Raw genomic sequence first — 24,367 nt, 5'->3', positions numbered from 1 at the left:
TGTCCTTTCTATTTACATATACAATTAGAAGCTATTTAAGTGCAATTTAAAATTAGTGATAGCTGTAAGAATATTTGGCAGTTTCAAATAAAGGATCTCATAATTGTATTGTCTTTGAAGGACTTTGTTGCAGCTTGTTTATTAATGTTACATAATATGCAACAGGGAACAAATTCTAATTAAAAATTATTCTAGCCTTGGTGCCTGAATAATTACAATTGAGTCTCACCATAGCAGCAAAGAAAGAGTTAACAGTGAATTGGAAACAACCAATAAGAAACAAAAAACACATAAAACATAGTATAAAAACCCTAACACCCCTAGACCACTTCCTCTTTCGGATGCTGTGAAACCGGTGCCATCGAAGCACAAGAACTCTTCTTCCAACAAACGAAGAACCAGAAGGAACCAACAGGCAAATGAAGCAGACCCGTCAGAACAACCAAATCCTCAGGTGAAGGACCATGCAATGCAAAATTGGCACAAAAACAAGGCAAGGAACAAACATAGCCCTTAACCATCCCAGTCACTCCCAGCCAGTAAAATGCCAAACATAGACAAAAGAAAAATGAGAGGGAAGAAAGCAGGGAAGGAAAATACTCGCCTCCTGTCTTTATTAAAATTGCAATTATTCGGGCATCAACTCTAGAATCATTTATAATTTTAAGGCAACATAGGAGGCTACTATTTTGCATCTTTTCATGCTCTGACACCAACAGGCCCGGACTGGCCATCGGGCAAACCGGGCGAACTGACTGGGCCTATGCGGCCTCTACGGCCACATTAATGCAGGGCATAAGGGGCCGGGTCCGCCACTCTAAGGGGTCGGGAAGCCCCCACCAGGGCCGGCCTTACGGGTGTGCGGCCGCACAGGGTTTAAATTATAAAAACATTTTTTTTTTACTTTATTTAACATCCTCCATGTTAAATAAAGTTTTTCTTAACTTTATTTAACATGGAGGATGTTAAATAAAGTTAACCCCCCCCGATGTTTTAATGTAAGCCCTGTGCGGCCGCTGACCCCTAAGGCCGGCCCTGGTGGGGGCTTCCCGGCCCCTTAGAGTGGCAGACCCGGTTGCAGTTGCGGCGGGCTTAAGGGGCAGGTGCCCCTTATGCCCTGCGTTAATGCGGCCGTAGAGGCTGCATAGGCTCAGTCAGTCCGGTCCTGCCGCGGGCCGCAGTTGCTGCTTGCTCCAGCAACAAGGTAAGTAGGGTGAGGGAGGGGGGTGCAGTGAGAAGGGGCAGAGGGGGGTTAGATAGTGAGAAATGGGGAGAGGGGATAGATAGTGAGAGGGGGTACATAGTGAAAAGGGTTACATAGTGAAAAGGGGGAACATAGTGAGAAGGGGCAGATAAGATGGGGAGAGGGGGTAGTGTGAATGCGTATGAGAATGAATGAATGAATAAATGTGTGGATGAATTGTGTGAATGCGTATGACAATTAATGAATTCATGTGTGGATGAATTGCTTGAATGATTTGTGAGACTGCATTAATGAATGTGTTAATGATTTGTGTGAATGAGTAAAGATGGTACATGAAGGGTGGGCTTTAACAATAAATAAATAAATAAAAATGGGCTGCTCGGGCTTAAATGCCCTGGCCTATTTTTTGTCCCAGTCTGGGCCTGGACACCAATGCCAAAGCTGCTGAAGGAAGGGGGCGGAAATAGAAAGACCAAAAAGTCAAAGCCCGAGACCAATCAGCAGCGCGAAGGATGTCCGGTAAGGAACCCCCAGCTACCCCAGACATTACCCCAGCTAAGGAAGGCATACAGCGAATCCAGCTAGCCAGCGAGAGAGTTGTCACCGGATGGAAAGGGGGAACGTAAGAAATCAGAAGTTGTAAATTCTTACCGGCTCTCAGCGATGAAGTGCGGGAAAGGTAAGTGCGGACACACCTAGCCACACAGAGGTATGGGTCCTCCGTAAGGTAGGGATAAGACACTGAGGAGGAAAGAGACTTAGTGTGTCTCTGCACGAAAAAGCATACTCCATCCGGGGGAAAAAGAAATGGGATCTGCATCGAACGACCGCACATAAGACAACCTCCAGAAGGAAAGAAGACAAAACAACAAAGCTAGTTTGGCCGACAACTGCTTCAAAGACAAACTCTCATTGTCAGGCCAGGAACGTAAACAATCTAGGATCACCTGCACGTCACACAAGGACCCGGTGGTCTATTAAGTCATATGCCCCTCATAAGGCGGCATACCAATGGGAATTTTCCTGCCGAAACCCCAGAGAAACCGATATGACCACTGGGGATAGCCGAACTACATTAATTGAGCGGTAAGATTTTCCATCCTCAAATAACTTGGAAAAGAAATTGAAAATTAATGGAAAAGATGCTGAATGGGGATCAGCCTATCGTCCCACACACCAAGACCGCCAAGCTCTCCAAGCGGACCAGTATGACCGTAGGATGTCTCCAGAAGAACTGGGAACCATGGCTGAGAGTGCCACAGAAGTGCACCAGAGACAAGCTCGCTGGAGGTGAAGGATCACCCTGGAAATGAGGGCGAAGGGAGGGAATGCGTAAGCTTCCTCCAGAGGCCACTCCTGAGCAAAAGCATCCGTCGCCAGAGCCTCCAGGTCTGGTAACCAACTGAAGAATCTCCTCATCTGGTGGTTTGTCCTGGAAGCAAACAGGTCCAGTGACAAAGGACCCCATTGGCGTTGAATTTCTAGGAATGTCTGCCTCCAGTCGCTGACATCTCTCCAGTGTCTGGAGAACCAATCCGGCAAAAGATTCGGTTCTCCTGACAGGTGTTCTGCCCGTAAGGTAATATTTTGCTTGAGACAGAAGTTGAAAATGTCTTTTATCAGGTCTGCCAAATGCTTGGATCGAGTGCCTCCCAGGTGATTGATATATTTCACCGCCAACACGTTGTCCATGCGAAGGAGAATACAGCAGTCTGTCCGGCCTTTGGCTAGACTTTTGAATGCGACCTGCGATCAGCTCCAAACAGTTTATGTGAAGGGCACGTTCCTCCTGCAACCACAGACCCCCGTTGCCATAGTAGATGACGCCGTGCCCCATCCGACCTTGCTGGTATCCGACTCCAGGACGAAATCTGGTTGGGAGCCGAAAATCGTCCGGCCGTTCCACGCCTCCATGTGTAGCAGCCACGGACTTCTTCTGTAAGCTGTACCAACTGAAGGACACTTCCGTAGTTGGTGAGCCTTGAAGCGTTAATAAAGAGGTCCCGGAAAGATGGCTCATCCACCCTGTACTCGCAGACAAAGCAAGTTGCAGATTCCCCAGGTGATCCAAGGTCAGACTCATCTGAAGAGTCAGCCCCCCATTCTTCCAGGATGGCCAAGGGGTCCTCGTGACTTCTATACACTCCGCGGAGTGATTGACCCGGCGATTCGGTCAGGGGTCGAGCACTCACTGACCTAGGTTTTTTAGCAGGCGCTTTGCCTTTACCCGCTAAAACACTGTTGTCCCTTCCAGGGGCGTTTGGAGGTAGTCTTGCCTTTCCCTGAGTCGGAAGGCGGACCTCGAGCTTCCTGAGGGGATGGCGTGGCTGGGCAATCGGCGGTTTAGACATGCTGGCTGCAACTTTCGAAATGATATACCCCACCAAAGTGGAGAATTTTGCCTCCATGAAGGCGTCTTGGGAAGACATCCTTGTAGCTTCCACACAGTTACACTATGGAAAACAAAGAAAAAACAGAAACATACACTTTTGAGAATGCAGGGGCTCACCTTGAAATGAAGAGGTAGAAAAACCATAGAAGGCAACTAGGGCTCACCTAGAAGCACCATCAGGAACAGATAACAGGGGGTGACCCTGTAGAAGGATCACTGCAGCAGCATGCTATGCTGGGGTTCTGAAATAAAGTGCAGGGGCTCACCCTGATTCAGTAAAAGTAGAAGACTTGAAAATTCTAGAGAGGAACAAAATAGTAGTCAATTGTAATCAGTAAAGCAAAAAATGTTTTTTTGTTTTTTTTATCCTTTATTTTTTTTAGAGATGTGCCCCAACCAAGATGGCGTCCGCATCAACCAACGTAAACGGACCTCCAAGATGGCCGCCGTAATCTCAGCAACATGCACAACCAATGGCGGTCATGTCTCGCGAGAAGAGACTTTGCCAAGACTTTGCCAAGACTTTGCCAAGACTTTGCCAAGACTTTGAGAGCTCGGCGGCGGCGGCAAAGATGACCACCGTAATGAATACCACGCAGTATACAGATGGCAGAAGAGATGAAAAAGCTGACAGAAAGTAAAGTAAAAGCCCACTGACAGAAGGAAGGGATAGCCATAGAGGACTACCAGAAGGTAAATGGAAAAACGAAGGTACAAAAACAAGGGGGCAAAAAGGAAAACCTATATAGGGAAAGTAATAAAAATAATCAACGATAACGAAAAAAACGCGATAAAAAAATGTATACAGAAAATATATTCCATACTAAAGGGGAAAAAATCATATATACAAATATTCAAAACATAAGCTAATATATATAGCTATATATTGGATAATTAAATGTATAAAATGATATACACAGAAATATCCCAAAATAGAAGTAGTACAGTGAAATGAAATTAATCTGACCTGTAGCCACGGTGAGCAGTGGTCTGGGGTGCTAGGGTTTATATACTATGCTTTATGTGTTTTTATTGGTTGTTTCCAATTCACTGTTATTCACTGATATATGCCAAATAGGAGCCTCCTGTCTTGACTTAAAATTATTATTGTTAAAGAAGGTCTGGGCATGAGTTTTCCTCTGGACCCCATTCGCCAAACAGGTTCTCAAACTGCTACCACCTCCTACTCTATATCCTTACCGCTTAAGCAATAAAAAGGAAAATGATGGTGCCGGGCAAGACTAACCATATTGTAATTGGGAAAAAAGCAAAATAAAAAGTATCAGACAGGGGCATAACTAGAAGCCTCTGGGCCCCGGTGTGAGAATCTGTTAAGGCACCCCCCCACCCCCAACCCAATCTACCCCCTTCTCACACCATCTACCCCCTTCCCACACCATCTACCCCCTCTCCCCCCTTGTTTGTAGGTCACTCACCGTGCAGTCCAGTGGGGGGGGCGCAAGGCCTCTGTCTCGCTGCTCTGCCGTGGTGCGCGCGGTGACGTCATATGCCGTCATATGCCGGCACTCAGCGTGAAGCGCCGGCACCCGAGACAGGCGCCTCACGCTCCCACCACTGCAGTCGGGGCAGCGCTGAGACAGGCGGCGGCGAGGAGCAGAGGAGACAGAAGGGCGCAGAGTGGTTGCTGAAAACGACCACTCGGCACCCCTTGGGCCCCTCTGACTGGCAGAACTCCAGGGCCCGGTCGCAGTTGCGACCCCTGCAACCCCGGTAGTTCCACCACTGGTATCAGACTAATAAATGTAAAGTGTATATTAAGGATTTCAGTACGCATTGTTTGTTTTTTTTATTTTATCAATAAATACTGTTGTAAAAAAAGAAAAATACAGAAATATATATGTAATCTAATAGTACAGTATTTTTACATCATATGGCCCCCTTTTTCGCTTCATTTATTTAGTTTGGGGGAGAAGAAATCCATTTCAGACAAAATCCTAAATCAGGGTTAAATACCTGCACTTCAGAGGTATGATTATGCATTGATTCTTGAGTTAATGCATATTTGAGATAATATACATGGAAGTCTTCATAACATGTGTGATGGGATATTCAGAGGTCAATAACAGCCTTTATTTATAATTTGCTTTAAAACTGACTACAGCTCACTTAAACATTGCCTCTTAGTTAACTTCTTCAGGACCGGGTTTTTTTCTTACCACGTTTGCACTAAAGGACCAGAGCAGTTTTTATGTTTTTGCTATGCCTTTATTCAACTGTGATTGCCGACTAACTCATTTAGTGCATCCACACACATTATATATTGTTTTTTTCCGCACAAGTAGGGCTTTCTTTTGAAATAATAATTATATATATATATATATATATATATATATATATATATATATATATATATATATATTGTGACAGAAAGCAAGGAATCATAATGGAGGGAGTGTATATTTCACCTTATATTTTGCAGGGTGGTTACCCTCAATAGTTTACTAGCCCCAGGGAGATGTATTGTTAATAATGTAATTATTAATGTCTGTTGTTATTTGTGTGTTTTGGGTCCCTGGGGTGGAGCATTTGGAGAGTAGGGCGGGCCAGTGCTCCACTCCACAGTTTATGAGCAGCCGAAGACCAGCAGGTGGGAATCCAGTCCGGAGATTATCGGATACTCTCCTAGCACTCACCTGCATCCACTAATTAATGGGAGAGGCAGTTAAGTAGCCTTCTGGTCTCAGTGCAAAAGAGAGATCATTTGGCTCCCAGAGAGAGAGAGGGAGAGAGCTGCCAACATACTGAATGCTGCCAATATAATTTGCAATTGTGTTATTTTGTTTTGTTGGAACGGATAAGCCGTCCAACTGCAGTTAGGTTGGATTACCCTGTATTAGTTAGTGCTCACAAGAGCGAGGCTTTTTGTTTTGGTTTATTTATTTTCTGTAATGCCTGTGGCGACGAAATAAAACAGGCCCAGCCTTTTATTTTACCCTCCTCGTGTCTGAGACGTCTCTGCAGCCTAATAGACTGTGTGTAAGTAAAGATTCCCGGACAGAGTACCAAAGTGAAGGGGTATTCTGTCACATATGGTGGAGATTGCGCGTAACACACGAACAAGTCGGTAAGGTGCAAAAGAGACTAAAGAAAATGGAGGATGTCATTAAAGCACTTATCCAGTGCACCACAGTGCAGCAGGAAACTAACAAAAGGGCAGCTGAGACGAATACCATACAGCAGGAGAATATCGCTGCACTACAGCAACTGGTGCTAGCCCAAAAAGAAAACACAGAGGCTATGATCAGGCAAGCCGCATTAGCTCAAGCTGAAGCTCATCAAATGCTCAGAGAGGAGCAGCACAATGCCACTCGTGCCATGCAGCAAGAGATCCAGGTCCTATCTGAGAGGATTACCAGGGACACTGCAGAAGGACTGCAAGGTCCCAAGGTAATCAGGGCAAGTAACTATCTGCAAAAGATGGTGCCTACAGATGATGTTGAGGCCTACCTTATGGCATTTGAGCGAACAGCGGAGAGAGAAGGCTGGCCTGTGGCTGAATGGGCAAGCTTAATAGCACCGTTTCTAAGTGGAGAACCCCAAAAGGCATACTACGATCTGGAACCAGACCAAGCAAAGGATTATAACAAGCTAAAATTGGAGATCCTGGCACGTTTGGGAGTTACAGCCGCTATCCGCGCACAGAGATTTCACGCCTGGATGTACAGCCCAGGAAAAGCAGTTCGGTCACAGATGTTTGATTTGATACATCTCGCCAGGAAATGGTTACAGCCGGAGGTCAATTCATCAAGCTTCATAGTGGAACAACTAGTGATGGACCGATTTTTGAGAGGTTTGCCAGTTACTCTCCGCCGGTGGGTCAGTCAGAGCGACCCCCAGACAGCTGACCAGTTGGTGGCTTTAGTAGAGCGGTACATCGCAGCCGAGGAAGTCATCCAACATCCTGCAGCGGAGCGACCTCGAAACCTAAAAAACCCCAGCAAATATGGTAAGACTGCTCCTGGGAAAAGGGGGACTTTTGAAGAGCAAGTGGGCTCTTACAATTCCAGGGACATAACGCCGAGAGAAAGAGGTTTTTTCATGCAGGAAGAACCTACAAGGGACACTAGAATGATAAAATGTTTTAAATGTCGGGCATTTGGACACATAGCAAAAGACTGCCCTGATAATATCGAACCAATGGAATGTAACTTGGGTAATAATAGGGATGGTTATTCATTATATTCGCGATCTGTGTGTTCTGCAAACAAAAGTGGTTGTGGGAAAAATCATCCATGGTGTACTGTAACAGTGGAAGGGAAAACAGTGCAGGCCTTACTAGACTCTGGAAGTATGGTGACTCTGCTGGACAAGTCTTTGGTTCCCGACATTTGTACTGATGACTGTAATAAGGTGGATATCGCATGTATACATGGGGACATACATAATTATCCCACTACTATGGTTCGGGTCGAGACGCATTGTGGCACAGTAGACTGTCAAGTTGGCCTGGTACCAAAATTAGCACACGATATGATAATCGGTAGAGATTTCCCACATTTTTTAGGATTGTGGAAGTCCTCTGAAAATAATGCATCTAGCTTATCGGATGACTTTCCTTTTGCAGACATATTGGTAGATGAGCTGAATAGCAATGAGGAACCTGGAAATAAGCTGTCATGCCCCATTAAAACACTAGTGGGCGATAATCCAGAACAGCATGATTCTTTGAATAATCAGGATCAAGACATGGGGTTACTTGATTTAGAAGTTAGCCCAGGTAATTTTCATAGTGCACAGTGGTCAGATCCTACTCTATCAGTGGCTAGAAGCACTATTGCAGTAAGAAACGGAGCACCCACTGACCCAGGAAAACCACTTACCTATCCGTATTTTGAAATTGACAATGACTTATTATATCGAGTTGATAAAAAAGAGGCGACAAAACAGTTGTTGGTGCCACAAAGTTATAGGCGCACAGTGTTAAATCTCGCACATAGCCATGTCTTAGGGGGTCATCTAGGAGTGGACAAAACGAGAGAAAGGATACTCAGGAGATTCTATTGGCCAGGGGTGATTGCAGACATAACAAATTACTGTGCATCCTGTCCTGATTGTCAGCTCACTGCCCCATTTAAAGCATTCCGTAGTCCATTGGTGCCCTTACCCATCATTGAAACCCCATTTGAACGTACTGCGATGGACTTTGTTGGCCCGTTGGTGAAATCTGCGAGAGGACACCAATATATATTAGTAATATTGGATTACGCCACCCGATATCCCGAGGCGATACCTATGCGTACAACCTCTGCAAAGTCTATTGCCAAAGAATTGTGGATGATGTTTAGCAGGGTTGGGATCCCAAAAGAAATTTTGACAGACCAGGGAACACCATTCATGTCTAATGTCACAAAAGAGTTATGCAAGCTCCTTAACATAAAGCACCTGAAAACGTCTGTGTATCACCCACAAACAGATGGTTTGGTAGAGCGGTTTAACAAAACCTTAAAGGCAATGCTAAGGAGAGTAATTGATAAAGATGGGAAAAATTGGGATTTCTTGTTACCCTATTTAATGTTTGCCATTAGGGAAGTGCCTCAAGCCTCTACGGGGTTTTCACCATTTGAATTATTGTATGGTAGGCATCCCCGGGGGCTACTTGACATAGCTAAGGAAACTTGGGAACAAGAAGGTACTGCATATCGTAGTGTCATTTCCCACATAAACCAAATGCAGGAACGTATGGAGGCCATTATGCCCATAGTACGAGAGCACATGGAAAAGGCCCAACAGGATCAGAAGAATAGTTATAACAGGAACGCCAGGGTTCGGGTGTTTCAGCCTGGTGATAGAGTCCTAGTCCTTGTCCCCACCGTAGAAAATAAATTCCTAGCAACCTGGCATGGACCATATGAAATTATTGAAAGGGTAGGAGAAGTAAACTACAGGGTGAGACAGCCAGGCAGAAGGAGGCCTGAGCAAATTTATCATGTAAATCTACTTAAGCCATGGAAGGACAGGGAAGTCTTAGTTGCAGTGGAAGCCTCTACCTTTCCCCTAAAGGATAATGTTGAACCAGAGGTTAACATACCAGTAACCCTGTCCGTACACCAGACACGTGAGGTGAAGGAATTTATTAGATTAAATAAAGATGTGTTTTCTCCAAACCCAGGCAGAACAAATGTTATAAAACATGACATTATAACAGAACCAGGTAAAAGGATCTACCTCAAACCTTATAGAATACCTGAAGCTCGCAGGGAGGCAGTTAGGGCAGAAGTTAAAAAAATGCTACACCTTGGGGTAATTGAAGAGTCATGCAGTGATTGGAGTAGCCCTATTGTACTTGTACCAAAACCGGATGGTACAATAAGATTTTGTAATGATTACCGTAAATTGAATGCCATCTCAAAATTTGATTCATATCCCATGCCCAGAGTTGATGAGCTAGTAGAAAGACTGGGGAAAGCCCGTTACCTCACTACACTTGATTTAACCAAGGGATACTGGCAGGTTCCACTAACAGAGCGAGCGAAAGAAAAAACTGCTTTTTCTACCCCCGACGGTGTTTTTCAATATAAGGTTTTACCTTTTGGGTTACATGGGGCCCCTGCCACCTTTCAAAGGATGATGGACAGGATATTGAAACCACATATGCGTTATGCAGCTGCATATTTGGATGACGTAGTCATACATAGTGAAGACTGGGAATCTCACCTTCCAAAAGTGCAAGCCGTGTTAAATTCAATTCGAGATGCTGGGTTAACGGCTAACCCAAGTAAATGTACAATTGGCCTAGAGGAAGCCAAATACTTGGGGTATTCTATTGGAAGGGGTTTAGTGAAACCTCAGCAGGCAAAAATAGAAGCCATACGCAATTGGCCACAACCAGCCACTAAGAAACAGGTGAGAACATTCCTTGGTCTAATCGGTTATTACCGGAGGTTCATCTCTGAATTTGCTACAATTGCAAGTCCTTTAATTGACCTGACAAAAGCAAAAGCCCCGGTGTTGGTAAAATGGTCCCCAGAAACTGAGAAAGCATTCAAAAAGTTGAAAGAAATCATCTGTACCCAACCATTGTTAGTAACCCCTGACTTCTCCAAAGAATTCATTTTGCAGACAGATGCATCTGATGTTGGACTGGGGGCAGTCCTTTCTCAGGAAAGCCGAGGGGAAGAGCACCCGATCTTGTACATAAGCAGGAAGCTTAACCCACACGAAAGGAATTACTCTATTGTAGAGAAAGAGTGCCTTGCTATAAAGTGGGCGGTAGACCATCTTAAATATTACCTGCTAGGGAGAAAGTTTAGACTGGTAACTGACCACGCACCACTTACATGGATGTGCCAGAACAAAGAGAAAAACAGTAGAGTAACACGCTGGTTTCTGAGTTTGCAACCCTATCACTTTTCCGTAGAACACAGGGCTGGATGCAAACAGGGGAATGCTGATGGGCTCTCAAGAATGCACTCGCTGATGTCTATGGTCGCTCACCCCATCAGGTCTGAGCTGGGGGGGAGGATGTGTGACAGAAAGCAAGGAATCATAATGGAGGGAGTGTATATTTCACCTTATATTTTGCAGGGTGGTTACCCTCAATAGTTTACTAGCCCCAGGGAGATGTATTGTTAATAATGTAATTATTAATGTCTGTTGTTATTTGTGTGTTTTGGGTCCCTGGGGTGGAGCATTTGGAGAGTAGGGCGGGCCAGTGCTCCACTCCACAGTTTATGAGCAGCCGAAGACCAGCAGGTGGGAATCCAGTCCGGAGATTATCGGATACTCTCCTAGCACTCACCTGCATCCACTAATTAATGGGAGAGGCAGTTAAGTAGCCTTCTGGTCTCAGTGCAAAAGAGAGATCATTTGGCTCCCAGAGAGAGAGAGGGAGAGAGCTGCCAACATACTGAATGCTGCCAATATAATTTGCAATTGTGTTATTTTGTTTTGTTGGAACGGATAAGCCGTCCAACTGCAGTTAGGTTGGATTACCCTGTATTAGTTAGTGCTCACAAGAGCGAGGCTTTTTGTTTTGGTTTATTTATTTTCTGTAATGCCTGTGGCGACGAAATAAAACAGGCCCAGCCTTTTATTTTACCCTCCTCGTGTCTGAGACGTCTCTGCAGCCTAATAGACTGTGTGTAAGTAAAGATTCCCGGACAGAGTACCAAAGTGAAGGGGTATTCTGTCACAATATATATATATACACTGCACAAAATAATAAAGGGAACACTTAAACAACACAATGTAACTCGAAGTCAATCACACATCTGTGAAATCACACTGTCCACTCAGGAAGCAACACTGATGGACAATCAATTTCACATGCTGTTGTGCAAATGGAACAGACACCAGGTGGAAATTATAGGCAATTAGCAAGACACCCCCAATAAAGGAGTGGTTCTGCAGGTGGTGACCACAGACCACTTCTCAGTTCCTATGCTTCCTGGCTGATGTTTTGGTCACCTTTGAATGCCGGCGGTGCTTTCACTCTAGTGGTAGCATGAGACGGAGTGTACAACCCACACAAGTGGCTCAGGTAGTGCTGCTCATCCAGGATGGCACATCAATGCGAGCTGTGGCAAGAAGGTTTGCTGTGTCTGTCAACGTAGTGTCCAGAGCATGGAGGCGCTACCAGGAGACAGGCCAGTACATCAGGAGACGTGGAGGAGGCCGTAGGAGGGCAACAACCCAGCAGCAGGACCGCTACCTCCGCCTTTGTGGCAAGGAGGAGCACTGCCAGAGCCCTGTAAAATGACCTCCAGCAGGCCACAAGTGTGCATGTGTCCACTCAAACGGTCAGAAACAGACTCCATGAGAGTGGTATGAGGGCCTGACGTCCACAGGTGGGGGTTGTGCTTACAGCTCAACACCGTGCAGGACGTTTGGCATTTTCCAGAGAACACCAGGATTGGCATATTCGCCACAGGCGCCCTGTGCTCTTCACAGATAAAAGCAGGTTCACACTGAGCACATGTGACAGACGTGACAGAGTCTGGAGACGCCGTGGAGAACGTTCTGCTGCCTGCAACATCCTTCAGCATGACCGGTTTGGCGGTGGGTCAGTAATGGTGTGAGGTGGCATTTCTTTGGGGGGGCCGCCAGGGGAGGGCTGGCAGCCTAAGGCCTGGGGGGCAAGTCAAGTGAAGTGGCTCTGCCCCCTCGCACTTACCTTTCACCCCTCACGCTGCTCCCATCACTATCCGGCCATCAGACTGCTGGAAAACTTACCTAAACGGCCGCTGGGTGCTGATGCCACAAAAATACACCCAGCGGCCGTTTAGATTCGATTTACAACAATCTGATGGCCGCATAGTGATGGGAGCAGCGTGAGGGGTGAAAGGTGAGTGCGAGGGGGCTGTTCCCATCACTTGGTGGCAATCGCATACGGCCGCGTGGTGCTGATGCTGCCGGCCGGCGCTGCTTTAATACTATTTTTTTTTCATTTAATAGCCGATCCGGCTTGTCATATTAAATTTAAAAAAAAAAGTATTAAAGTAGCGCCGGGCGGCGGCATCAGCACCCAGCGCCCGTTTAGATTAGATTTCCCTGGGGGCCGCACAGCCCTCCATGTGCTTGCCAGAGGTAGCCTGACTGCCATTAGGTACCGAGATGAGATCCTCAGACCCCTTGTGAGACCATATGCTGGTGCGGTTGATCCTGGGTTCCTCCTAATGCAAGACAATGCTAGACGTCATGTGGCTGGAGTATGTCAGCAGTTCCTGCAAGAGGAAGGCATTGATGCTATGGACTGGCCCGCCCGTTCCCCAGACCTGAATCCAATTGAGCACATCTGGAACATTATGTTTCCCTCCATCCACCAACGCCACGTTGCACCACAGACTGTCCAGGAGTTGGCGGGTGCTTTAGTCCAGATCTGGGAGGACATCCCTCAGAAGACCATCCGCAACCTCATCAGGAGCATGCCCAGGCGTTGTAGGGAGGTCATACGGGCACGTGAAGGCCACACACACTACTGAGCCTCATTGTGACTTGTTTTAAGGACATTACATCAAAGTTGGATCAGCCCGTATTGTGGTTTTCCATTTTGATTTTGAGTGTGACTCCATATCCAGACCTTCATGGGTTGATAAATTTGATTTCCATTGATAATTTTTGTGTGATTTTGTTGTCAGCACATTCAACTATGTAAAGACGGACGTATGTCATAGGATTAGTTCATTCATTCAGATCTATGATGTGTAATCTTAGTGCTCCCTTTATTATTTTGAGCAGTGTATATATATACCATCATTTAGTATGAAAAATATCTAAAAACGTGGGGGAAAATTACCATACCATTGCAAATGGTATTTATGTATTTCTCCTGTTTTTGGAAACACCTCATATGCCTGGTATTTTCATTTATTTTGGCACGTACAGGGTTAAATATGAATGACGCGCATCGCTGTTTTTAAAGCATATAGTTTTTGAAAGTTGCAGTTGCTATCCCAAAGTATTTTACTAGGGGTATTTTTACACTTTTGATTTAACCATTTTAGCACCAGTCTGTCCTAAACATTGCAGTAAAATTTCTTTCCCTGGGTACCTGAAATCACTGAAACAACTCGTCAAAGGTCTTGATTTGTGTTCAGTAACACCCCCGGTTACAGCAATACCCTACATGTATGGATAAGTAATGTTACTCAGACATTGTGGAGTCAAAACTGGAACATGCGTATTTCAGTTTTCAAACTTGAAAGTTTGATAGATCACTTTACTGGGCCATGTCTCATTTGAGACACAGTAAAAGTCCCAAATGTCATTTTAACCCCCCAAAATGCTATATTCCCTGAAAGCACAAATTCACCGCCTTACCTTTCAGTTTAGTGAAAATAGGGGTTCGCTGATAGTATGTGTGACACTAGCATCGTGTTGGTGGATAGTTATAGTTACAGTTAGATATTAGGTTAGAGTACTCTATAGTGTTAGTGTTAGGGATGATGATCAGATTAGGTCCCTGGCTATTGAAGTGAGACGGATCAATAATTAGTGACCAAAAAGGTCATTAATCAATGGTCACATAGCATTTTATCAGGTTATTGTATTTTTTTATATGTATAGCTATTAGATCACTTGTAAGTGACAAGTTTAGGCCAGTGAGACCGATCAATAATCAGTGACCTAAAATGTCCCTGACAAGTTATCAGGTAATAATTATGTACAAAATTTTTTATTAATAATTTGTTTTTTTATTATTACCTTAGATGACCCTTCTCTCTTTCTGCTAAACCAGCGATTGCAGGGAGGAGCCTCTTTGATCGCTCTTGTAAGCGTGATCAAAGGGCTCATGGGGGCTCGTTTTTGCTATTGCAGCAGCAGAGCCACCATTCAAAACAGGTATTAACCCCTAAAATGCAGCGATCGCAGCATTGACGGGGTTAACGCTGCATTGTCGCTGTTATGGAGCGATCAGGCAGCAGGGGAATGTTGTGGTACGTTTGTGTGGGGACCCAATCAACAAACAGCCCCCCTCCCTGAAGTTGCCGGTTGTTTACGGGTGATTGCATGTTGAGCCTGTAGTTGCATGTTGAGCCTGTAGTTGCATGTTGAGCCTGTAGAATTGCTCCTATAGGAGCGATCAAAAGCTCAGGGGAACTTGAGGTGGCTGTGCTGGTCTGCCCAGACACCTGGGCAGACAGCAGCAGTAGCGCCCCCTGATCACCACTATTGTGGTGACTCTGGGGCATTTTTTTGCATGACGTATCAGGTACGTCACAGAACTAATGAGTCCACTTGGGCATGATGTACCTGGTATGTCACAGAACGTAAAGGGGTTAAAGAATAACCATATAAATGCATATAAAAATTTCCTATTTTCATTATTTAGTAAATAGGGATTACATGTGTTATAAAATGCAGCTGAGTTATATTATAACTGCCCTACCCCTCGGTTCCCCTGGATTTATTATTTAATTCTCAAATGTAACTCTCTGAAGGCACATTAATTCCCATGAAAAACAATAATAAATATTGTTTTTCTCCGTTTCCAATTTATATGCTTGTAACTTTTAATCAGATCATGCATGCATTGTCTCCTAGCCAGCTTTCTACTGGCAAGCAAGTCAAATTTTACCTTAGAATCAATAATAATTTTATTTAAGAAATGTTGCTGCCATTTATTTATTTATTTAATAGATGTATGATTGTTGTGTGAATCTAAAAGCTGGAAACAGTTGCATAAAATTAGTAAAACTTTATCTCGCTAGTGCTGTATTCCTCTTCAGATAGAATGTGCCCTGAAGATAAAAATGTTAATTGCAGTCTAGTTTTGAAGTCACAAAAATTTAGCAAAAATAAATGATTTATGTAATTATTAACTGCAGGGCCAGACTGATAAATACAATTTGCCTTGCCAGTTTAAGGCCCAACAGGCCCATGATCCCATTGCTTGCAAAATAAACTCAATGGTACAGTGCCTGAGAACTGTATCTGTCCCATGAAAAACAGGATGCCTACCTCCCAATGGACAGCCCTGATTTTGGGGCACTGGTTCACAGTCCTAGGTAGCTGCCCCACTTTCATGACTTTGAGGGCAGTGGGGATCAAGAACCAACTTGGGAGATCTTAAAAATCACCCTTATTGTAGCTCTTGTGTTACTACCTCACAGAAGAATGCATATTAAAAGTACACTTTAATGTGCATTATTTTATAATTAGGGTTTCAGGGTTTCTCGAGGTTTGTTTTCTGTGTATCTACTTCAAGACAAGGAAATTTCACACTCTAATGACAAGAGCTTGTATGCATTTTTTACCATTATTTATGATCGCTAACTAGGCACGTTATCTTAGGTGCTACTTCTGAAAAAAGCAATTTATGTTGAGAAACATGAGTGCATTGATACCTCAGATGCATACATTTGGAGGGGCAAAATACTCTGTGTTGGCGATCTTGGAGAAAATCTTCTTGAAACCCACCTTCATGCACTACACAACAAATTTCCAACATTCTAAGAGTAGCAAACATAACAGGATTAAACAGTGATCCACATGCTAGTGGATAGATCCCTTTAATTATCTGTACTGTCCCACTGGCAAACAGAGAAACCCCTTCATATGCATTTGCCCCTTTGCCCAATACCCAACTATTTTCCAAGCAGGAGATGCTTTTGACCAAACAAATATACTTGCTGCCAGTCAGCTCCTGCACTGGCTCTCTAAACTCTGCAGTGGTCTAACCAGACTTCCATACATTCCCATACCTCCCATCATTTCAAAATGTGAAAGAGGGACACTTTTTTTTTTTTATCGCTATCGCGGAACTCACCAATACAAGCAATTGCACTTTACAGTGTCGCGCTTGCATCGCCACTTAAAACACACTTCATTTTTGTCAGCACTGTGATGCCAATTAAAAATAACCAACACATTGAATTGAATTCCCATGAGGCTCAACCAGACATACTACTCCCACGATGCTGGCTGAGCATCGTGGGAAGTGCTGTTAGTAGATAAAGCTGCAGATGTTAGCTGTGAACCACAATTCCCATGATACTGAGCCAGCCAGGTGTCCACCATGACTACACAGAAAGAAAGGTTGGAATGCAGCACTCAGTAATGAGATGGTGCACGAGCCAGGGTACCACCAAGTCCTTCAATAAATCCAAAATAAAGAAGCAGAGGCTCAGCACTCAAATGATAAGGTGAGTTTATTTCACACAGGCAACCTTTGACACACAGGTCTTTCTCAAGCCTTAGAAACATTAGTGCACACACTCAAGTATTTATGCAAAAACAAGTGATCGGACACACCCGATCCTACATAACAATTTAAAGTGACAGTGCAAACTGACCAGTCTATATATAAAGTGACAGTGCAAGCATAGCCAGTCAATATATAAATAAATATCATTATATTAAAAGTCTGAATAAATATGAAAGTGAAGTGATAAATATACTACAAATATATATCTATTATATCAAAAAAGTGTACACACGTTTAAAATCAACACTGTACTACAAAAACAGACACTATATGATCTACAGATATTACTGTAACAAAATTGTGGTATGATAATATACAATAGTAAAGATCAGTCTGTCAACGCAGCTGCACCAAATATTTCATAATCTCAAAATTTACAAAGAAGCATTAAATAAACCTACAGGACCATCAGTCGAGCTGAAATAAACAGAATCTAAAAGAGGTTAAGTTAATAAATAAGAATGTCATCATATAAAAGTATATATTTCCAAAATAATTTGATTCACAATCATCCTAAATATCTCATATTCGGGCAAGGCTTTCACACAAATTAACAGCCTATGACACTTGGTACTTCCAAGTAGTCTCCCATCCACATACTAACCAGGCCCAGCCTTGTTTAGCTTCCAAGATCAGTCAAGACCGGGCGTATTCAGGATGGTATGGCCGTAGGCTCACAAAAATGGCATTAAATCCAATTCCCTATTGAGTCCATTTGGAAATAATGTATCCAATTCATAAATCCACCATGCTTCACGTTGTTTTAGAATATTAACTCGATCACCCACTCGTTTAGGTCTAGATACCTGTTCAATAACACGAAATTTAAGGTCCGTCAATTTATGTTTCAACTCATCAAAATGTGATGGGACCGGTAAATCCAATTTTCTTCATTTGATAGTGGATTTATGTTTGGAAAATCTACTTTTGATCTTCTGTGTAGTTTCTCCCACATATAAAAGTTTATAAGGACACGTAAGTATATAAACTACATAGGATGATTCACATGTATAATGGGATTTAATATTATACCATTTATCTTTCTGTGGGTGTTTAAATCTGTCCCCCTTCAATATATCAGGACAGGCCACACAACCTAAACATGGGAAATTACCACATTTTTTTTAAACCCAAAAACCGCTGTGAGTTATCACATTTAACATTTTTAAGTTCAGCATGGACCAATTGATCCCAAATGGTACCACCCCTTCTATATGCCATAAAGGGGAGGCGATGCAAACTCTTTTATCATTTGGTAACCATCAGATAATACCGTATTTGCTCGATTATAAGACAAGGTTTTTTTCAGAGCAAATCGTCTTATAATCAGACCTCAAATAGGTCTGACTATGAGACGACTAAGATCCAGATCCCCCGCAGCTGCAGGGGACCTGGATCCTCCTGTCTCCCCCCCACACACACACTTATCGGTGCTTCTGAGTCCCCGGTGTGCAGCCGGGGCAGTCTGTAGATGTCTACGCGATTCGCGCGGACCTTCCCCGGCTGTCAGAGATCAGAGTTCACCTGCCTTTACACACACATATTCACATACACTGCCCTTACACACACAAGCTTACAAACCCACACATATATACACATACACTGCCCTTACACCCTTTTCTCCCCATCTCCTACCTCATCCTCCATCCAGTTGTGGGAGCGCGAGGTCTGTCTCCCTCATCACTACGCGGTGGCTATTGATGCAGAGCGTGGAGGTGCGATTATCATATCCCCGCGCTCAGCATAATTTTCCGGTGCATAGTGATTAGGGAGCAGTAAAGTGAGGTCTGAAGTGACAGACCTCGCACTCCCTAATGTTGAGCCCTCTCTCAGCTGCACCCAAGGTAACTGTGACGGGACCGACTTGTATCCCAACTGGGTACTCCCGCCAAGCGTTGCTTCCTCCTGCCACGACAGCAACAATTGACCCCTTCAGTGCCAGGCAGAACCAGCGTTGTAGATAGAAGGGGGGACGTCGCTGCACCGGAGCTGTGTTGGCACTGTGGCTATCCGCAGCTTAGCTACACAGTGTGGCTATTGTCCTGGAAAAGACAATAAAGGATCATAGCTGCCCACCCCAAGCATCAGGCATTTTAAGGTGAAAACAGGACTCCTTTATTTAAACCAAATAGAGACCTATATATACAACTAAGAAAAGGGGCAAGACAACTATCACAGGGTCTAATTACCACATCAGGAAGTAATTAGATCAAATCCTGCAACACAATATCCGGGGGAAGGACATAAATAATGACATTAGTTGGGGATGTAGACATGGAATGATGATAGACATATAATTGGCTTGAGACAGACAATGGCTAGGACACAGAGATAACAGAAGCTCACAGGATTACCAGCTACCTGTTGTGTAATTGATAAATAGGTATGCAGCAGTGACACCTAGTCATACGTACAAGGGGTCTTCAGACAAGGGCTAACTCACACAGTCAATAACAGGGGAAACACTTCACATCTATACAATCAACAATGCACCCAATGTAAAGACAATCAGACTTCTTCCTACAACAGGATGTCCAGCTGACATTACAGTTTTGAGACTCTGAGTAGTAAAACCTGGGAAAAATCAGTAGAAACGGACTCCCTGTGTCCACACACAGAAGTATCTACAAGGCCTGGGCCCATAGTCGGTAAGGAGGAGGCTGGCTCTCAGGCCTCTCCAGGGGCCCCAGTGATGGAGGGTTACGTCGCAGTAAGTACCGCTCTCGCCTCGACTGATACCTTCTCAATCTGTTTCAAACCACAGATACTGATGATGCTTGTTGTAATCACCTTTTTGTTTTGTTTTTGGAGCTTCCATTTTTGCACAACAAATTTCCAAATCTCTTGTATCTGCTATACCTACTCCTGGCCCAGGACTATACACTTTACCTCATTCACACGTTTTGTCCCAGTTGGGATAGAACTGCCCAGATAAAAATAGTGCATATTTGTTACAAACCACTAAACACTGGTGATCTTGACAAATCACAACTGTTAATGCAAATAGAAAAGGCTTCTCAACTAGAGAGAACTTTAAATACAGGGGATTTTAATTATCCAGAAATAGATTGGAGAAAAGGAACCTGTAGTGCCTCCAATGGGAATATTTAGGTATGATGAAAGATAACTGATTAGTCAAAGAGCCTACGAGAAATGAATAATTGCTGGATTTGGTCTAGTGGCTTGTGCAAACCAAGCAAAATCAGTTCATAAAAAAGTTGTTTAGTTTTCAGGGAACATATTTTGTTTCCCAGCAGTTCTGCTCAGATGAATATAGAACACGAATATTTATCACTCAAATTGCAAAAGAAAATTGAGCTACAGTAGCAGAAGCAGAGCAGGGCACAGAGCAGACATTGGCAGATAGACTGAATCCCCCTTATTACAAAAAATAACAAAAATTGACCCCCCATAATAAGGAAGAGTACTAAGGCACAGGGAAGGTCACAGAGCAAGGCACAGAGCAGGACAGGTCATGCACTGGCAGACTGTTATACCCAGCTCCTAGATCGATCTCCCTTCATATTAAAAAATGAAAAATAATTTATTCCCTAGAGTAAGGTAGGGTATTGAGGCCCAGGGCAGGGAACAGGATAGGACAGGCCTAACACTGGCAGACATACATATGCAGCCACAAGTCTTACCCCCCAATATTATAGAATTAAAAATAAAAAAGGATGGTGTGTAATTGGCACGGACTGGTCAGGATCAAAAGCTGAGGATCCACAGTGCAGAACCTAGGCATGAACCAGAGCAGGCGAGAAAACACAGGTGCAGCAGTCCAAAAACGAAGCAGAGGTCAGGGATTGAAGAAGTCTGGATAACTTAATTGGTACATTGGTCCTTTTCCCATCCAACGGGTGATTAGTCCAGCAGCTATGGAACTGACTCTTCCTCCTCAGTACAGGGTGCATCCGGTGTTCCATGTATCTCTGTTGAAACCCTGGCAACCTCCGTCTGTCCCTTCCGTGCCTGTGGTTCCTCCACCTTCTATATTGGTTAACGGAGACGAAGAATATGAAGTACAAGAGATTGTTGACTCACGTATCTGCCGCGGTCGTCTCGAGTATCTTGTACACTGGAAAGGATATGGGCCTGAAGAAAGGACATGGGAACCAGCCCGAGATGTATATGCCACAGCATGTGTCTGTGCCTTCCACTGTGAGCACCCCGGTCGTCCGGTTCCCTGTCACTCCCAGAGTGCGTGAATTGTTGGGGGGCTCTGTCATGCCGCATGTGTAACAGGAGACCAATACCCCCTTACTGCCTACAACTCCCAGAAAGCCTCACTCCATAAGAACAGTGTCGGATAACACTATTGGTCCACTTGGGTAAAGCAGTGAAGTGAGCCTTTTTGAAAACAAATCGACCACCACTAAGATTGTGGTGTTGCCCTCGGATTTTGGGAGATCAGTAATAAAGTCCATAGCAATGTGGCTCCATGGTCTCTCTGGAATGGGCAAGGGGCACAACAACCCAGACTTCTTAGAACGTGGGACTTTATGACGAGCGCAAATGGAACATGCCTGTAAGTCTCTGCGCATGTTGGGCCACCAATAAATCCACTGGAGGAGGAACAGGGTGTTACGCATACCCCGAAAGTTGAACCTAGTGAAGAATAATGCCCACCTGGCTTATCTGGGATTAAGACGTTTAGCATTCTCCAAGTATGTAAGGTTCTTGTGGTCGGTATAAACCACAACAGGAGAGTCGGAACCCTCCAAGAGACGACGCCATTTGTTGAAGGCCAGTTTGATCGCTAACAATTCTCTGTTGCCAACATCATAGTTGCGTTTGAGTAAGCGAGGATCTTCTACAGGGGATTCGAGGATTTACCTGGATTACCGTGCCTTTATGAACCTGCCCTGCCCTTCAGTCAGGGCCTTTGTATTGAAGTCTATGGACCTTTCTGCTGTGGCTCTGCACCTGTACTGTTCCTGGTTCCCTGCTTTGTGTCCTGATCAAGGGGATTCCCTGCTTTGTGTCCTGATCAAGTGGATTCCCTGCTTTGTGTTCTGATCAAGTGGATTCCCTGCTTTGTGTCCTTCCAAGCGGATTCCTTGCTTTGTGTCCTTCCAAGTGTATTCCCTGCTTTGTGTCCTTCCAAGCGGGCTGTGTGCCTTTTGTACCCTTCCAAGCGGGCTGTGTGCCTTTCGTGCCCTTCCAAGCGGGCTGTGTGCCTTTCGTGCCCTTCCAAGCGGGCTCTCTGCCTTTCATGCCCTTCCAAGCGGGCTCCCTGCTTATTACCGGTATTTTATTTTGCCATACGTCCGGTTTCTTGCTTAGACTGTATTACCCTTATTTGCTGGTCCTGTTATATACATAAAATACACTGGATTACCTGGATTTCTGCTTGTGGTGTCTTTGTTTGCATAATCATGCACCTTGGGTTACAGACCGAACCCCAAGTATCTCCTGCACATGGGCTCCTACCCAACCTGATCACCCGAGTCCTGACAGCAGCACCCGAATCCATGAAAGCTTGTGTGGCCACTTGGTGGCCTGTCCACTGGAGAGTAGCAGGAACAAAACGTCTGTTTTGAATGGGAGGTGTGATGGAAGAAATGCTCAGTGGACAACCTCCGAGTTCCACTAAGATTTGGCGTTTCCCTGCTTCCGGGTGCAGGAGATTACTCTATAATCCTTCTGACCACAGTATAGGCAAAGTCCTAGGACCCTGCGGCATCTTTTCTCCTCCTCGGATAAATGCAGAATGGGACCAATCTCCATGGGTTCTTCTGCAGAAGCGATGGCGTTATCAGGAGAAGGAGGTCTCCTCTCTCTCACTCTCTAGCTTACATTCTTTTCCTCGGGCATCCAACTTGAGACACAGGACAATGAGATCTTCAAAAAGTCTCAGGAAGATCCCGGTAGGTCATGGCATCCTACAGATGATCGTCAAGTCCCCTCCGAAACGCCACCCTTAGCGCCTCATTATTCCACTTAGTCTCATATGCTAAGTTACGGAATTCTACAGCATACTGAGCGACAGTTCGTCTGCCCTGCTGTCCATAATAGATACCTCAGCAGTATTGCGACAGCCTGGAGAATCAAAAACAGCCTGAAAGGCAGAAATGAAGGAGTCGGCATTGTCCAATAAAGGAGAATTCAGCTCCAATAGTGTTGAGGCCCAAGCCAGAGCCTCCCCTCTTAAAAGGTTGATGATGATGGCATGAGAGAAGAAGGTACGAGGCTGGGTCCTGAAGTGTAGATGGCACTGATTGAGGAAACCTCTGCATTCAAGAGGGTTACCAGAGACCTTATCTGGCATAGGCATTGTGGGACGATTCACAGGAGAACTGGAAGCGGCAGAGGCCTCTGTGGAGGCGGCAGGAACAAGATCAGACTGAGAAGTTAAAGCCAGAAGAAGATCTGTCATGGTATCCAACTTCTTTTCCAGGGTTAGCAGGTGAGAGGCATGAGAAGCCAAAACCTGATCGTGTCGTTCTTTCCGAGATGATAAGCGACTGAGGTCTGAGGAATCCATAGTGGGCCTGTCAAACTGTAACGGGCACGGACTGGTCAAAAGCGAAAGCCGAGGAACCACAGTGCAGAACCTAGGCACGAACCAGAGCAGGCGAGAGAACACAGGCACAGCAGTCCAAAAATGAAGCCGAGATCAGGGATTGGAGAAGTCTGGATAACCGAGAGATGAAGCCGAAGTCAGAACCGGAGCAAGCAGGACAGCCATGAAGCGAAGCCGGGGTCAAGGATTGGAAAGGACAGGATAACCGTGAGACAAGCCGAAGTCAGAACTGGAGAAACACAGGATCGCATACAGAACCCAGAGAAACAGGATAAGAATCTGTTTGACAGGCAATGAGTAGTCAGCTAAAGGGTCCTTACATAGCCCCAGACAGAAAACCCCCATCTCCTACTAATTTCATGTAACAGTAGAAAATGGGATAATGTCCCTTTAATTTGCGGGCCGAGCATGCGCAGTCCGCCGCAGGTCATAGCGGTCGGCCATCTTTGGTGTGGCATGCGCATGTGCGGTTGGCCGTGAATTACTCATTCTGCCATCTCTGGTGTGGCTGCGTGCGCGCTGCAGGGTACAGGACACTGGTTGGCCTTTACTTCTATTTCTCCTGAGGAAGCCGACATT

The 24,367-nt window shown here is 44.8% G+C and overlaps 1 pseudogene; it reads right to left on the bottom strand.

Moving 5' to 3' along the window:
* Positions 1-17,817: 17,817 nt before the first annotated feature.
* On the bottom strand, positions 17,818-17,936 carry LOC128502517 (uncharacterized; annotated as a pseudogene).
* Between the last annotated feature and the right edge of the window lie 6,431 nt (positions 17,937-24,367).

Source organism: Spea bombifrons, chromosome 7 (assembly GCF_027358695.1).
Source record: "Spea bombifrons isolate aSpeBom1 chromosome 7, aSpeBom1.2.pri, whole genome shotgun sequence".
NCBI classification, from domain to species: Eukaryota; Metazoa; Chordata; class Amphibia; order Anura; family Pelobatidae; genus Spea; species Spea bombifrons.
Note: the sequence above shows the minus strand (reverse complement) of the source record. Positions and strands in the feature narration are given on the sequence as shown.